This window comes from Armigeres subalbatus, chromosome 3 (genome assembly GCF_024139115.2).
Source record: "Armigeres subalbatus isolate Guangzhou_Male chromosome 3, GZ_Asu_2, whole genome shotgun sequence".
NCBI lineage: Eukaryota > Metazoa > Arthropoda > Insecta > Diptera > Culicidae > Armigeres > Armigeres subalbatus.
This window is the reverse complement of record NC_085141.1, coordinates 118871255-118889082: the sequence shown is the minus strand read 5'-3', so window position 1 is coordinate 118889082 and position 17828 is coordinate 118871255.

Below are 17828 nucleotides of genomic sequence, written 5' to 3'. Positions count from 1 at the left end.
TTAATTTCAACGGTGCTTCTTAGCGCTATTTGTACCCACTGATCCCGTTACGATCTTTGCAAGGACCCGTGCCTTCGTTTTACGTTGGACCCGTTTGCGGAAGTAAAATTCCGACAAGCGGTGGTAATCCTGCAGGGACACCGTTCTGGGAAAAAACCTCTTAGAAGGTCACGTCTCCACGCTCAGCAATGAGTATTAACAAAAACAAGAGGAAGGGGAGTCTCTGAATTCTCCACTTCCTTCAAAGAAACAAGGTTTCAAGACCGTCCTGCCCAAGCGCGGAAAAATAGAAGGAAGCTGGAGAATTCAGATATTCCTTCTAACTCTAATATCGGAAATAATTCTTCTCCAATCGAACTGAGCAATCAGTTCGATTTGATTAATGATGATATTGAGCAAATCGAATCTACCTCTAGCCCAGGTGATTCGATTCATGCGAAAAAGCAAAGGATTCCGCCAATTGTGGTATCTGTTGCCGAGTTTTCTGGCTTCCGGAATGAGATTTTGAGTTACCTTCAGGGGATCAAGGTTTCATTTCAGATTGCTAGGAAGGGTGACTGCCGCGTTTTGCCGGGATCCTTTGACGATCGCAAACGTCTTCTTCACTATTTAACTGAGAAGCGCCATAAATTCTTCACATACGACGACAAAACTGAGCGATTGTTCAAAGTCGTCTTGAAAGGTCTCCCAGTGATGATAAATCATTGGATGAGATTAAAATTGAAATTTCTCAACTACTTGGATTTTCACCAGTCCAAGTAATTAAGATGAAAAAGAAATCTCACTCTGGTACTTCCCAAAGGGCATTTCTCAAGAATTTTATTTAGTTCATTTTAACAAAAGTGAACTAAATAATATGAAAAGTTTGGAAAAGGCCTGTATTATGTCCCATGTCCGTGTTACATGGGAACATTTCCGCAGGCCTGGGGGAAATTTCCAAAACCCTACCCAGTGCCGTAAGTGCCAAAAGTGGGGTCATGGAACCAAACATTGTCACATGGATGCTAAATGCATGATTTGTGGTGGAACCTCTCACGCCAAGGACGCATGTCCTGTGAGAGAAGATTCCAATAAATTTAAGTGCGCAAACTGTGGGGCAATCACAAATCCAATTTCTGGGAATGCCCTTCACGCAAAAAGTTTTGAATTCCCGTGCAAAATTGATGACGGAAATTCCAATCGGATCCCAGATTCGACGGGTAGAAATTTTCAAACGCTCAAATTTCGAAACCGGTTACCGGTCGAGCAATTCATACCCACCACAATTCACAAACAAATTTTGCCGCTCGTCAACGGGTAGCAAGCACTTCAGTAAATTCCAATTTTTCCAATGTACCTACGTATGCAAACATCGCTGCTGGTAGACCAAATTTCTCTTCTCAAAATGAGGTTTATACCCATGTCCCAACGGAAAATAATGGTCATGTTGCCGATTCAGGTAGCATGACTGCTTCCGATTTGATTTTTTAACTGAACAATTACATCACATGAATGATGCAATGTTCAAAGCAAATAACATTCCTGAAGCTATTCAGGTTGGTAAAAAGTACACACACAAAATTGTAATCGGACTCCGTTTCCATGGATCAAAATAATTGTGTGAAAGTTCTAAATTGGAATGCCCGCTCTCTAAAGGGTAAGGAAGATGAATTATTCAACTTCCTTTCAGTTCATAATGTGCATATTGCCATTATAACTGAAACGTATTTAAAACCAGGACTCTCCATTAAAAGAGATCCAAACTATTTTATCTACAGAAATGATCGTCTTGACAGCGCCTGTGGTGGGGTCGCCATTGCCATTAATAGACGTATCAAACATAAATTATTTTCTTCGTTTGAAACCAAAGTTTTTGAAACCTTGGGAGTTTCTGTTGAAACAAATTTTGGACAATTTTCCTTCATTGCAGCCTACTTGCCTTTTCAATGCAATGGGCAGCAAAAGAATTTGTTGAAAGCTGATCTTCAAATTCTGACTCGCAACAAATCAAAATTCTTCGTAATTGGTGACTTCAATGCCAAACACCGTTCATGGAATAATGCTCAAAGCAATTCCAATGGTAAAATTTTATTTGAAGATTGTTCTGCGGGATATTATACTATTCAATATCCCAATGGACCAACTTGTTTTTCTTCCAGTCGAAATCCTTCTACAATTGATTTAGTTTTAACGGATTCAAGTCAGCTGTGTGGCCAATTGGTAACTCATGCTGACTTTGACTCTGATCACCTTCCTGTGACGTTTGAAATCTCACAAGAAGCCATTTATAATCCAATCAGCTCTACTTTTAATTATCATAGAGCTGATTGGGATTTATATAAAACATATATCGATAGGAATTTTGATGTTGATATTCCTCTCGATACCAAGTGATATTGACAATGCGCTCGTATCTTTGACAAATTTAATTGTCGAAGCCAGAGGCATTGCAATTCCGAAATGTGAAGTTAAATTCAACTCCATTATTATTGACGACGATCTTCAGCTACTGATCCGTCTTAAAAATGTGAGAAGAAGGCAATACCAAAGAACTCGCGATCCCGCGTTGAAAGTTATTTGGCGAGATTTGCAAAATGAAATTAAAAAACGTTTCGCTATTCTGAGAAATACCAACTTTGAGAATAATGTCTCGAAGTTGGATCCCAGTTCGAAACCCTTTTGAAATTAACAAAATTCTTAAAAAACCTCAAAAGCCAATTCCAGCGCTTAAAGAGGGAAATAAAATTTTATTAACAAATGGCGAAAAGGCTCAAAAACTTGCTCAGCAGTTCGAGAGTGCCCATAATTTTAGTCTAGGTCTCACTAGTCCAATTGAGGATCAGGTTACACGGAGCTTCGAAGACATTCTCAATCAAGATAATGTTTTTGATCCTTCGTTGGGAACTAATTTGGATGAAGTGAGATCTATTACTAGAAAATGTAAAAATATGAAAGCCCCGGGTGATGATGGTATTTTCTACATACTTATCAAAAAACTTCCTGAGAGCTCTTTATCCTTTTTGGTTAATTTATTTAACAAATGTTTTCAATTGGCATACTTTCCAGATAAATGAAAAAACGCCAAAGTTGTTCCAATTTTGAAGCCGGACAAAAATCCAGCTGAGGCTTCTAGTTCTTCAATAAGCAAACTGTTTGAAAAGATTATTTTAAATAGAATGATGGTTCATATTAATGACAATTCTATTTTTGCTGATGAGCAATTTGGTTTTCGCCATGGACATTCAACCACTTAATTAGTTATTAAGAGTTATTAAGTTATTAAGAGTTACGAACTTAATTCGGCTCAACAAATCTGAAGGATATTCGACTGGAGTTGCTCTTCTAGATATAGAGAAAGCATTTGACAGTGTTTGGCATGAAGGTTTGATTGTAAAATTGATGAATTTTAATTTTCCTCTGTACATCATTAAACTGATCCAAAATTATTTATCAGATCGCTCGCTGCAGGTAAACTATCAGAATACTAAATCTGATAGATTACCTGTAAGGGCTGGTGTCCCCCAAGGCAGCATACTGGGGCCCATATTGTATAACATTTTTACGAGTCAAGTACAAGACACTGAAGACGGCCTTACTGTTGAGGTCGAAATACGTATCTGTCAGGATACAATTAAGTGGTGGAATTCAATGGGATTGTTCAAACTCGTCTTATGACAGGTACTAATGTTACGTTTTTTATAACAACCGCTGTTTATAAAAAAAACTGTCGTAACAGAATAACAAGTTCTGTTATAAATCTGTTACTATGTACTGGTCGGGTAACCGTCAGAAATTTGTATGGCGAAAGACATCTAACGTGGGTTTTCTCAAAATTAGGAATTTTTCATGAAAAACTGTTTGGTACCGGTTATAAAGGATGGTTCCCGCTACTACGCCTACCAAATATTTTTTGGATTAAGGTGCTTAATTATGAGAAATCTAACCTTAGATGCCTTTCGCCATACTGATTTCAGAAAGCTAACTCCCACTGTAAGCACGCTCAAAGCAGGCGATTCATTATTTAAAGCTCTGAGCCACTGAGCCGGAGTGAATCTTTCCACTGTTACCAAACGGTATTTTCATATAAACACCTTCCTGAAAATCGTTACAGTTCTCGATAAAATCATTGCTTGAAGATCTTAATCACCACACAATAATTCTAAACTCACGCACTTTAATCTTTTCTATATGTTCGTTTCACTAGAACTAGAACTAATATAAACATATTAGAATACATTTAAAACTGTATCCTCAAACCGAACAAAAAATCACCTCGGCATATGAACTTCTCGCATCGTGCTGCCAAAAGGGAAGGAGTCTTTTTGGTATGAAAAAAATCCTTCATCGTTCATAGAAAAACTATCTAATACGTTGACGCTATCATGTTATTTATAATATTTATTTCACGGCCCTCGAAATTCAGGAAAAGTTCCACCACTTTTATGTAACACATCGAGTTATATTTTTATTTCAACTACTAATGGTACATGTTTTATAACAACCGTTGTTATAAAAATCTGCTGTAACAGAATAACATGTTCTGATATAAATCTGTTACTATCTACTGGTCGGGTTAGGTGGGTAAATATGTGAACCCGCACTTGAATATTTCTATATTGCAAATTAATGTTTGAACATTATTTTCATGGATCAGCCTAGTGCGGTTATGCAAGTGGATGAATCAAAGTGTGAGTGTGCGTTTGCATTGTTATGCAAATTTTTGTAGGGATCCAAAGTGGACTATTCACATTACTATATTATAATAGTATGCAACATCAGTGGTTTTAGGATTTGAACATTCTTCTTCTATGGCTCTACATTCCAATTGGAACTTGGCCTGCTTTCAATATTCTATTAGCATTTCCTCAGTTAATAATTAAAAGCCTTTTATGCCCGTCATTGCATGAGTATATGTCCCGGATATCGGGAATGTTTCCAGCCCGAAAACATCCTAGACCAGACCCAGAATCGAACTCGCCATCTCCGGATTGGCAATCCTAAACCTTTGCGCCCAAGGCTCATTGGAGACCGTTGAGCATTGACGGGTTAACCGGAAAAATATCACAACTATGTCGAAGTGATACGCAATCTTTAATGTGAGGAAGGATGCTATCCGATGATGATTAATGACTGTGCCGTATTTCATTGTCTTCTGAATATAATAATTTTCATTTTCACGCAACCTGGTTCTGCCTAACTATGGGCCACAAGAATACGTTTGCATCGCGTTTATGATAACCCAAACGCCTCCATTGTGGGTGGCCGTGGCAGCAAATCCAATTGGTATGACTTGTTTCAATCGCACATGGACGATACATACACTTAGGCTCTAATCATTTCCAAGACTTTGAGTGGTCATCATATGTTTCAATTACTACTTCATTACCGCTTATTAATTTCAATTTAAATCGCTAAATATGTCAAAAACATCATATGATGGAAAAAAAATCAGCAGGTAGATATATCTGTAAATATATAGAGTGAGTGAACCGGTTTTGGCTACCTTAGTGCCTTATTTGGCCAACCCAGAAAAATGCATATTTTCCAAAAAATATCGATCAGTTTCAACAACGAAGAAGGAACATGGTCAAAACTGGTACAGTAACCCTACGTATATCATTTCAGTCTAGTCCCGTTAGTGTCAGTTCCGGTTGTATGCGGTATAGGTACCAGTTTCTCCAACCGGTAATCATACAATTGATGTGGTTAAAAAGTTTTCCACATTCCAAGAAAAAGAGAAAAAAAGAAGGGAAAATAATTTCCAGCTAGCACCATTCGGGGAAACCATGTGCTGTGCATCTAGGGTTTGTTCGATACGGGCGGAGGAGAAGTTGTTACGAAAATAAACCATTTTGGGAGCAGATATTCGTGCCGGTCATTTTGACCGATTTCCATAATTTAATCCAGAGATGTGGCTTTTTGTCGAACCTATAGCAACTAACAGGTGAAAAGTTTTCTTATTTGAGTCAAAAATTTAGTGCAGGGGGGCAAGCTCTGAGGATTTGTTGGTTGAAAATATTTGCTCCTGTTCTCAGTTACCTCGTTCGCGGGAATAATATTTCAATTATATAAAGTTCAATTTAGTTATCAATATAGAAGCTCGTTAGGCTGCAACCACGGTGGGTTGACACCAAGGAAGGAGCGCCCAACATAGCTCTGGTCCCCACAAGTTCCTATCTCACGCTTCCACACGGGTCGTCCGATGAAAAAAGACCGCCAGCCAAGGGTTGTGTACTTAGCTGGTAGTGCAGCCTGTGCACTAGAGTGATTCAAATTTTGACTTTTTCGCTCCCCTATGCTTAAACGATGACATTTGATGTTTTGTTAATCCTCCTAATTTTTTAGCTAATTTGGATGTAACTAGACTGAGCACGCGCAGTTTCAAGTTTGTATGAAAATGACTATGAAAACAGTCACTTTTGTGGAAAACCGTTCCGCAACGTTGCTCATTAGGCTCTAAAAACATATAAATATGTTGTCAATAAAAAAAATGTTGCAATGAAATAATCGTTTTTGTTGCGAAACGATTCTATGCTTGCAAGATAAGTTATTAGAGAAATACTGAATCGTGGTAAATTCAATTTAACACGTAAAAGAATAACATCAATATCAATAATGAGCATTTTTATTTCATTAATAACTTTGCTTACAAAAGTCATATCGCTTCGCAGCAACAACTGGCCTCTCGCTTAGGAAGTATTCTATGAAAGCACCGTGTCGATTACATTTGAATAGTTAATGGGCCGCAACACGGAACAGTTTTTCACTTATGTGGCAATTCCTATAGTAATTTCCATACAAACTTCAAACTGCGCGTGCTCAGTCTAGTTACATCCAAATTAGCTAAAAATTTAGGAGGGTTAATAAAACATCAAATGTCATCGTTTAAGCATAGGGGAGCGAAAAAGTCAAAATTTGAATCAGTCTACTGTGCACTGTTGTCCTTCTGACATCAGTTAGAGTAAGAAGGTACGCCTCGAGCGTTTGTTCACCAGGAGGTGCGGCTCAAACAGCGTCTGCCTGGCACCCAGCGGCTGATAAGCAGCTAGATTTTGTTCTAATGCATGCTGAGAAGTCCAAAGAAAGACGTAGTGGTAGTCCCTAGGCGAAATTTTTTTTTGTATGAAACATTTTGTATGAAATAATTTTTAATTTTTCATTGGGTCCTTTTAGGATGTTTTGCTACCTATTTCTCCGCTTGTTATCTATTCGAAAGTCCATGAAATAAGCTTTCAGAAACTTTAAAAAGAGTTGGAAAAGAGTTACTGTAGCCGAGAATATTGACAGTTGAACAATGCATAGGCTTTTCAAAATCTAAAAAGTGCTTGGTTCTGATGCCTATATCTCGGTAACCATATGGCTTAGAATGTTGATATTCTGGGTGTTACGACGGGAATTCATCCCGCGGTGTTCGTTTTCGGACGTTGGACAGAAACGTGTTTTCCAGTGATGCGTTCCGCCAGACACTCGAAACTGTAAACATTTATTCACAATAATTAATTGCACAAATAACAACGGACAAGCACTTAGGGGAAGAGGCCCCAAAACGCCCTCCGAGGCAAAACGCCTTTTGGGTATTCCCTCATATTTACCGTATTTGGCATGGCCGTAACGAAACTAGACCTAAAATTATGTAGGTTAGGCGAAAAAAGTGTCAAAATAACAGGCTGGAAAAACCGACATTTTAACGAAACATCTAACATTTCGGCGAGGCAAAACGCCCTAGGGCAACTAACCTACAATGTACTACGCGTATACACGCGTATAGAATGCTGATTCGCCGACGCGTGGTGCGTTGTTCCCTAATAGCTGCCAGCTACAAGGCGTTTTGCCTCATGAGTTTTCCGGCAGAGAAATATCACCACTTTTTTTAAATGTGTATATTATCAGTATGATTGAGCTTTTTTACAATTTTTAGATGGCATCCGTTAGCTATATCGGTGGTGGCTGGCCCAATTATTACTTCCGGTCTTTTACTATACTTAGTATAGTAATAGTCAAGCATTCGTTCTACATATTACTAATATGGGGGTAAGCGTGGTTAATTGTTATAGAATTTAAAAAGAAAACGAATGCTAAGACCAAGTGCCACCGGTTGACTCCAAGCGGGCCAGTGTAATGTGGGGTAGTTAGGGTTTAACAAAATTAACTAATAATATAACTTATTTTACCACGCACAATTTTAGGATTGTTTCTACGCATCATATTATTAGAAGGTTTGTTTTCAGTATTACTTAGCGCAAGAGAGGGTTTAAACTCTGCGTAACATTGCATTTATTTCCCGATTCAGTGAGTAATGGCAGTTTCGGGGCGGTAAGGATATCATTTTGATAACCAAAGTTGATTTGAATAATTTTCCACTGGTGATGCTAAACTGATAAGCGGAATCAACATCTATCTCCCTCTATTTTAGTCACGATCTTTCGATGTCATAAGTGATCAGCACTCATAATATTACTTAATGTGGAGGGCACGCATGGAACATATTTTTGACGCGTGTCAGCCGGCTGACTCGGGATCGATAAGGAGTTTTTTAGGTTTGGTGTGATTATTTTAATTCAGTTTGATTATTTATATTCTTAGGCAGCAAATGATAGGGAGCTTGTTTCTCAACATATCGCGACGCAGGAAACATATTGTGTTGTCTAGTTGTATGATTCAAATCTTCATTGTTTTATTCATTAAATAAATAGGAGCAATGTAGCAATGTGATTTGCACTTGAGATTCGAAACGGGTAGAACTGGAATTAAAATCAAATATTCTAATAGTAGTGAAAGAAGTCGATTGAAAATACCTACCTTTATGCAATGCATATATTCTCCAATTATTATCGTAAAAACGGTCTAAAGAACAATCACTAATGCTTTGGGGCCAATGATGGAGGCCCCCTCATTATTTTTTTGTTACAGACGACCGGCTTTTGAAGAACAGCAACATCCAACATGGAGTTTCAGTTGACAGAGAGGCATGGAGTTGAATACATGGATCTAAGAGATAATCGTTATCCATCTACGTGGAGTTACTATACTAACCATAAAATCATTGTCTCGTTTCAGCAAACGTAAATCTTCTCAACTACATTTCCCTATCCTATCAACTCTCTTTTCTTTTAATGTATCCGATACTTGTGGGACTGGTTAAACCCAGCGCCTGCTTGTGGTTGGAAGCCGGTGTACTATACGGTCTAGCGCATGATAACGGTGAAGGCTTGGTAGGTCTTCACCTAACTTAAGTGTAGATGGGCGAACGCTGTTGGCCAGGGTGAAGGCTGATAAATTACAATTACAATTACAATTTTTAGATGGCATCCGTTAGCTATATTGTTTAACTGTTGTATGAGGTAAAAATACCCCTGAAAATAATTACAGCTAAGACATTAAAGCAGTCTTTGCTTAGGTAGGGTAAAAGACCCAATAATGGAGGAACTAAGCGCGTTCCACCACTGTTTTTTTCGCTTACACCAAATCTATATTTCATGTTTATGCATATCATGCTTACCTTAAGTACTTAACCAACAGCTCATCGATTATATTTTAAACGAAAAGTATTCCAAACGCTGCAGAAACTATTATTGTGCAGTGTTTCAATAGTTGCGGTATTTTTTAATTTGTATTCCTATAGTTGCGAATCCCAATGTTTTCTTATGGGACTCGCAACTATTGGAAAACTACCACTACCGCATTGGTGCAAAGCTAAGAAAAAGATAAGGTAATTTAGTGATACTTTACCGATTTGGAGGGATTTTCTTATCTGTTTTCTTTTATTTCGAGTAATGACAGGTCAACAAATTGATAGACAACTATCCACGACTATTGGATCTTTTGCCCTAGGGCATATTTCCCCTCCTTCCCCTACACTTTTGGTTTCGTCCAGACGTCAGTACAGTGAGGATAACTAATACAAAATTATTCATACAAGCATAATCAAATTTACAGTGAGGTTTGAACATATGGATACGAGCGAACACTGGGGTTTGATGCTTCGAAGCATTAGCTTCTGGTAGATCAACTTGAATTACGAATAGGTGAAAGTCGATTTTTGATGTTCGGCCACCTGATTCCCCATGGTGGAATGTTGGTGGGAGAGGAATGGGAGATAGGTGGTAGGGACCCATTAGCGGACGGGTGCCTTACTGACTGCCGTCATGGTACTCTTTCAACTTTGTCCTTAATAACTGAGGAATTGCTAATAGAACAGAAGTTGAAAAGCAGGCCAAGTTCCAGTTGGAATATAGAGGCATAAAAGAAGAAGATTAAATGCTGGTTCTAAAAAGGTTCGATTTATTCTCAACTAGCAGTACGTACTCTGCGTTGCTCGGGTTTGTTGTTGTATTCTAAATGTCAATTTATGAGTTTTTTTGCGACGCCGCACTTGAGACCAATTTTCGTGTAATTGCATTGGTTTTCTCTCTTTATTATTCTGCCCCCACTCGCATAACAGTCCCATTTGACTTTTCATCACTTTTGAGTTAACACAATGAATAATACTCATTTCTAATGTACTTTATGCGATTTGGAACTTTGAGACTGATATGCGGGTGGATGCAGTATTTATCGATTTTTTGAAACTTTCCCGTCAAATTTGTAAATTCTTTGTACATATGAACAAGATGCGCGGCTACAAAGCAAGACCATGCTGAGGGTGGCAGGGTTTGATTCCTGGTGCCGGTCCAGACAATTTTCGGATTGGAAATTGTCTCGACTTCCCTGGGCATAAAAGTATCATTGTGTTAGCCTCATGATATACGAATGCAAAAATGGTAACCTGGCTTAGAAACCTCGCAGTTAATACCTGTGGAAGTGCTTAATGAACACTAAGCTGCGAGGCGGCTCTGTCCTAGTGTGGGATGTAATGCCAATAAGAAGAAGAAGAAGAAGAAGAATACAATGCGTCTTTCAATCAATAAGAGCTCCCAAACGAAAGTCTAAACCTTGCGAAAATCTAAAATTTTGCCGATTGCTAATTCATTGAAAAATTGTTTATAGTAAATAATTCTACAAAGTTTATCATATTTTCATGACGTTTTCCGATTTTTCGCAATCGCAAAGTGAATCCCGGTATAGTAAACACAGAGGTAGCCCGCGTAGAAAAAGAATTGAAATACATCCATTTATTGTTATATCTAGACCAACAGCCAAAATTTATTCCTTCTCATTCTTTGTCCACATATATAGCTATTAGAGTGGGGCACAGCTGTATGGAAAAACGCATACTTCGTCCGATCAAATGAGATCAAGGTTTTTCTGAATCGTTTTGGGACCCCAATCAACTGTGCACAATATGGTCTCGATTGGTTGCGACCTCGCATGCCGCATCGCGTTTTAATTTTACATGGAGATTAGTATGGGAAAACGTACTTTTTTATATTTTTGCTATTAGCGGCTTCAATTTATCATCAATCACGTGACTCAATACGTTAGCATATAGTCTGGAAGATGCCGAAAGACTTTCCCGAAGAAGGTACGTAGCTGGAAGGTCTACAAAAAATGTTAATACGTTTTGAAAATTGATTGTTCAAACCATATGCAAGAAATTAATGTTTCTGCCAGCACTACCGGATGACTTATGGTTATCGAAGAGCAAAACCCATCTTCCTTCTTGTCGGATTTTTTTCTTTGTGAAATGATTCCGGATAGCTCCCATTAGCTCTAAAGCCCTATAAGATCAATTATTTTGAAATAACATTCAGTTAAATTATTGGTCTACGTAATTCGGCAGTGCTGGCAGAATAAACGATTTTTTGCATATGGTTTGAACACTAATCTTCAAAGCATTATAACTTTTTTCGTGGATGTTCCAGCAACGTGCCTTCTTCGGCAAAGTTTTTCGGCATCCTTTGAGTTATACTTTAACGCAATGTGCCACTTGGTTTACGATGAACTGAAACCTCTAGTAGTGGAAATGCAAAAATATACGTTCTCCCATACTAATTTTCATACAAACTTCAAACGCGATGCGGAAAGCGAAGAAGCAACCAGTCGGTCCCAAATTCTGCACAGTTGTTTAAGACCCAGAATGGCTTCGAAAAACCATTGATTTGAAAATATGACCATGACGCCCCACTCTAATAGCTATATATGTAGACGATGAATCAGAAGGAATCAATTTTAGTTGTTACGTCCTTTTCAAATGTTGGTCTAGATATATTTACTGGTTGAACCCATCCGACCATGCTCGGGATCCCATTTTCGCGTTCAAATTGTCAATAGTTGAGCGGCGCACTCTAGATCGACTTCAGTGCGAGCATGATTATTTTCTCCACAACACACCAGATAGACGATGGGTAGGGAAATATCGTAAATCGACCCACCCGTTCGCAAGTTATATTGCCTCAAAGAAAATGCGAACTCATTTTTATATATAGAAAAATATAGAAGAAGAAGAGAAGGCAAGTAGAACCCGCCCGATCTTGCTCGGGTTTGTATTTTTTGCCTTCAAACTGTCAATAGATGAGCTTAATGCAGCGCGGCACCGGCACTCTAGATCGACTTCACTGCAAGCATGATTGTTATCACCACAACACACCAGACTGTTGTATTTTCATAATTATCCTGCTTTCCCAACAGAATTTTCCGGTTTTCCAAACATACAAACACAGCGGATCCTAAGACGAATCGATTAGTGAGAAAATCGTACAAATCGGTCCATTCGTAACCCGACTAGAAGGTCATATCAAAATTATATCAACCTATGTTATTATGTTTTGCTAAATTCTTATAACAAAATTTGTTAGAAACATGGTGCAGGATGTTGTTAAAATATCTAAAATTCTATCAAAAATTACACTACTGGAAACAAAAAACTATCATATTTTGTTACAATTTTATCATAAAAATAACATATTTTGTTTGAAATTCACAGCAGAATCAGATATAAAACATATTGTTTCTCTGCAGCTGCAATTTTTTACAGTTCATAATAGGTCTGCACACCCCGATATGTGTAAGGACATAAACGGGAACCTTCTTACGAACGAGCGTGAGGTGATCCAAAGGTGGCGGCAGCACTACGAAGAGGACCTGAATGGCGATATGGCAGACAACGGTTGCGGTATGGTAATGAAACTAGGAGCACGCGCGCAGGACATGCGACTTCCGGTTCCAAATCTCCAGGAAATCCAGGAGGAGATTGGCCGGCTGAAAACAACAAAGCTCCTGGAGTTAATCAACTACCAGGAGAGCTGTTTAAAAACGGTGGTGAGGCACTGGCTAGAGCGCTGCACTGAGTGATTACCAAGGTTTGGGAGGATGAGGTTCTGCCGCAGGAGTGGATGAGAGGTGTCGTGTATCCCATCTACAAAAGGGCGATAAGCTGGATTGTAGCAACTACCGCGCAATCACATTGCTGAACGCCGCCTACAAGGTACTCTCCCAAATTTTATGCCGTCGACTAACACCAATTGCAAGAGAGTTCGTGGGGCAGTACCAGGCGGGTTTTATGGGTGAACGCTCTACCACAGACCAGGTGTTCGCCATACGTCAGGTATTGCAGAAATGCCGCGAATACAACGTGCCCACACATCATCTATTTATCGACTTCAAAGCCGCATATGATACAATCGATCGGGACCAGCTATGGCAGCTAATGCACGAAAACGGATTTCCGGATAAACTGATACGGTTGATCAAGGCGACGATGGATCGGGTGATGTGCGTAGTTCGAGTTTCAGGGGCATTCTCGAGTCCCTTCGAAACTCGTAGAGGGTTACGGCAAGGTGATGGTCTTTCGTGTCTGCTATTCAACATCGCTTTGGAGGGAGTAATACGAAAGGGCAGGGATTGACACGAGTGGTACGATTTTCACGAAGTCCGTCCAGTTATTTGGTTTCGCCGACGACATTGATATCATGGCACGTAACTTTGAGAGGAAGGAGGAAGCCTACATCAGACTGAAAAGCGAAGCTAAACGGATTGGACTAGTCATCAACACGTCGAAGACGAAGTACATGATAGGAAGCAGCTCAAGAGAGGTCAATGTGAGCCACCCACCACGAGTTTCTATCGGTGGTGACGAAATCGAGGTGGTTGAAGAATTCGTGTACTTGGGCTCACTGGTGACCGCCGATAACGATACCAGCAGAGAAATTCGGAGACGCATAGTGGCTGGAAATCGTACGTACTTTGGACTCCGCAAGACGCTCCGATCGAATAGAGTTCGCCGCCGTACCAAACTGACTATCTACAAAACGCTTATAAGACCGGTAGCTCTCTACGGACACGAGACCTGGACGATGCTCGTGGAGGACCAACGCGCACTGGGAGTTTTCGAAAGGAAAGTGTTGCGTACCATCTATGGTGGGTTGCAGATGGCGGACGGTACGTGGAGGAGGCGAATGAACCACGAGTTGCATCAGCTGTTGGGAGAACCATCCATCGTTCACACCGCGAAAATCGGAAGACTGCGGTGGGCCGGGCACGTAGCCAGAATGTCGGACAGTAATCCGGTGAAAATGGTTCTCGACAACGATCCGACGGGAACAAGAAGGCGAGGTGCACAGCGGGCAAGGTGGATCGATCAGGTGGAGGACGACTTGCGGACCCTCCGCAGACTGCGTGGTTGGCGAAGTGCAGCCATGAACCGAGCTGAATGGAGAAGTCTTTTATGTGCAGCACAGGCCACTCCGGCCTTAGTCTGATGATAAATAAATAAGATAGGTCTGCAGATTGTGATCAACAATCAGAAATTTTTGTTTTTGTCTAAGCAAGCATTTTTCGAGAACATGAAACTAACAACATTACAAATAAGACAACCTTTTCAAATAATATCAGCGTTGTGATATCTATGCTGGGAGACTTAAGTACATCTATTTTAATTGCCTACTGTTGGGCTATTCGGTGTTAAGCATTTTTTAAATCATTTTATGATAAAATCCTGATACAACATTTGAAAGATAATGGCTACTAAGAACAAAATTGTATCAAAATAAGTTATAAATATCAGAATGTGTTAAAATTGTGTTCAGTTTCTGTCATGCTCTTCTAGTCGGGTAGTGAGTTATATTGCCTCAAAGGAAATGCAAATTCATTTTTATAAATAGACTAGAAGAAGAAAGATTAATTAATACATATTCGCGAACAACGATATGTGTGTGCTTTGCTCTTCCAATCACTCGCGAACAAATCAAGTGACAATAAAACCGTAGACTACAGTGTCAGGAGTATTTAGGATCTTGGGTAAGCCCAATAGTGTAATTTTTGTACCTATGATGCGAGTATTTCCATCCCTGATGATACTCGATAACGAAGCCAGAGATCCTTACCCCATCTGTCCCATAACAGGCCAGCCAATCCAATTTGTTGTTCTGTTCTCGCTGTTTCAATGCAGTAAACTCATCCCAATGTTTCTCCAAACAATCGCACAGTTGTCGCAGTGCTTCTTGGTTTCCCATTCTTCCCATCCAATAGTATAGCTGCTATGCTACTGCATAATTTATGATAAGTACTTCGATACTTCAAATTGCGAAAGGAAAAACTGGAAAATCTCTACATCGAATAGCATAACAATGAGGGTGGAAAGTTTGCACTTATTGCGTTGTGTACACTTTCTCAAGCCGTCGCCACCACCGCCGCCGGTAGCTACGTGTATGTGTGAACGTTGCCGATCTCCCGGAAAACTTCTTTTTAAGGTACGGGTAAGATTGGGACAGCGATGGATCACAAGACGAAAGGAGACGAAAAGGAGATTTTATAATCTACTTAACATAAATTACGCTCCGTATTGCGAGTTTTCCTCCGAAGACCGGCGCGCACAGTCAGTGAGTGTTAAAATTGCTTTTCGCCTTGGCTGGCTGGTTGGTGAATACACACTTGACAGCTTTCGGCTTTGGGACGTGCCGTGTTTGGTTGGCAGCTACCGTGTCCGGAAGGCTATGAGGTGTTACGTCAGGGGAACGTGGCTTAAGGTGGGCTACATCGATTTCAATTTGTCACGTGAAATGCTTGTGAAATTTGTATCAAATTCGGTCCTCATGTAGTTTGAATGAGTGGAATTTGTTTTATCTTCCGAAATCTCTCCAACTCCGTCCTTTGAAAAAATAACATGGTTAAAATCCGTTGACAAGACTCTTGGTGTAGGCTAACTGTTAGTCTAACTTAAAGATAGGCATGCTCTCTTCATGTCAATCATGGGCGACTATCGCCGCTACTATATCACTGGGACGCTGCATGTAAGGTTCCAATGGCGCATCTACACTAGACTGGCCCAGCTTATTATGGGGAGAAAAAAATGTTGTCGAATTCCACGGGGCACCCCCAGGATTGTGTCTTTGGGTGAGAAAATCAATCTCTCAAATTTTCAGCTCAATCGCTGGTTGCATAAGCTGGCGCATTTGATTTGAAGTTTGTATGGAGATTTCAATTAAAATGTATAGGAAAATACTTCTCCGTCACTAATTCGATCTTGAAATCGGTTCTGATTGTTCGATTGAGTTCAGAATTGCAGAAAGGGCAGTTGGTATGTTACAGAACAATTTCACAGAAGATTGTACGACGATTAAATGAACTTTTACATAGTTTTTGGCTGATTCGATTCGATCTACACATACACTAGCATGACCAACAATCGTAATCGCCAAGCGACAGACACATCGCATGTGATTGAAGGAGTCTTGACATCAACAGAAAACTTCCTCTTGCTTACTTAGCAAAGCTCTGTTTTCTTATAGATCCATAAATGGTAGATGCATAATTACGATAATTATCAATGATGGCGCTACTAATCTTATGAACAACATTTAAAAAACCAATAACCATTATGATACTATTATAGGACTCATTCAAATCATGTATCTATTCCATCTATCTATCTTCTATGTATGTAATAAAAATGAAATGATCTGTGTTCGTATCCACATAACTAAAACACGACTGGGTGAATTTTTTTCATTCCTTCAGCAAATATGTTTGTTATCCGACAGGTTTATATGATATTTACTAAAGCGAAAATCACAAGTAAGGTTGATTAAATCGTGAAAAATTAAAAATGAGGATCGTATGATAATTTTGCATAGGCTGTTCACAACGAACATTTTTGGCTACTATGCAGGACAACGTCTGTCAGCTCGACTAGTCTAGAAATTAGTGAGGATCAGTGGCGCCGGGAGTGGGTGGGACAAGTAGGACATGTCCTACGCATGAAAATACCTGGGTAGGACAGTCGAAGCATTGTCCTACCCATGATTATGGTAAGAACATACCATATAAATAACTAAAAGATCTAATGTTATCAATAATGTTTCAATTTCTCGATCTAAAAAATATTAAAACGTTTCAAAGTGAATTAGAGATTCACTGACAATCGTGGAGGTTTCCGGGATTGTATAAAGGCTTCTCCTTCTCAGAGTCTATGAGGAATTCTTTTCATTCCAAAAAGTGCTCAATGATGTATTGAGATTTTCCAAGAAGTTTTGAAGTTTCTAATAGTTTCTGCTCTTCCATAAAATGTTTAAAATTTTTCTGGAAGTTTGTAATTATTTTTGCTAGTTCAGGGAGGCTCAGAGAATTTCTGAAATTTTATAAGAATTGATAGATTGACAGGTGAATTAATTAAAAGTTGAATATCTAAACAAGGATATAGCTTAGCAGCTTAACTTAGCTAAGACTGGCTGTACTTGTCGATGGTTACTTCTCCGTGAACTGGTATACATTGCGCTACGATCCAAGTGACTAAAGGTTTGTACTGTTTGTAGTTGGGAAAGGAGAGGAATGCTAGTGTGTAGTTGCTACTAGAGACTAAGAAAACCGCTGCATCCCCACAATACCACGGAAAGGTAATTTCGTTAACTCGCTAAGGTAGATGAAGTATTGACCGATGATTCGCTTAGAAAAGTGATGTAGTCTTTGCAATCGGA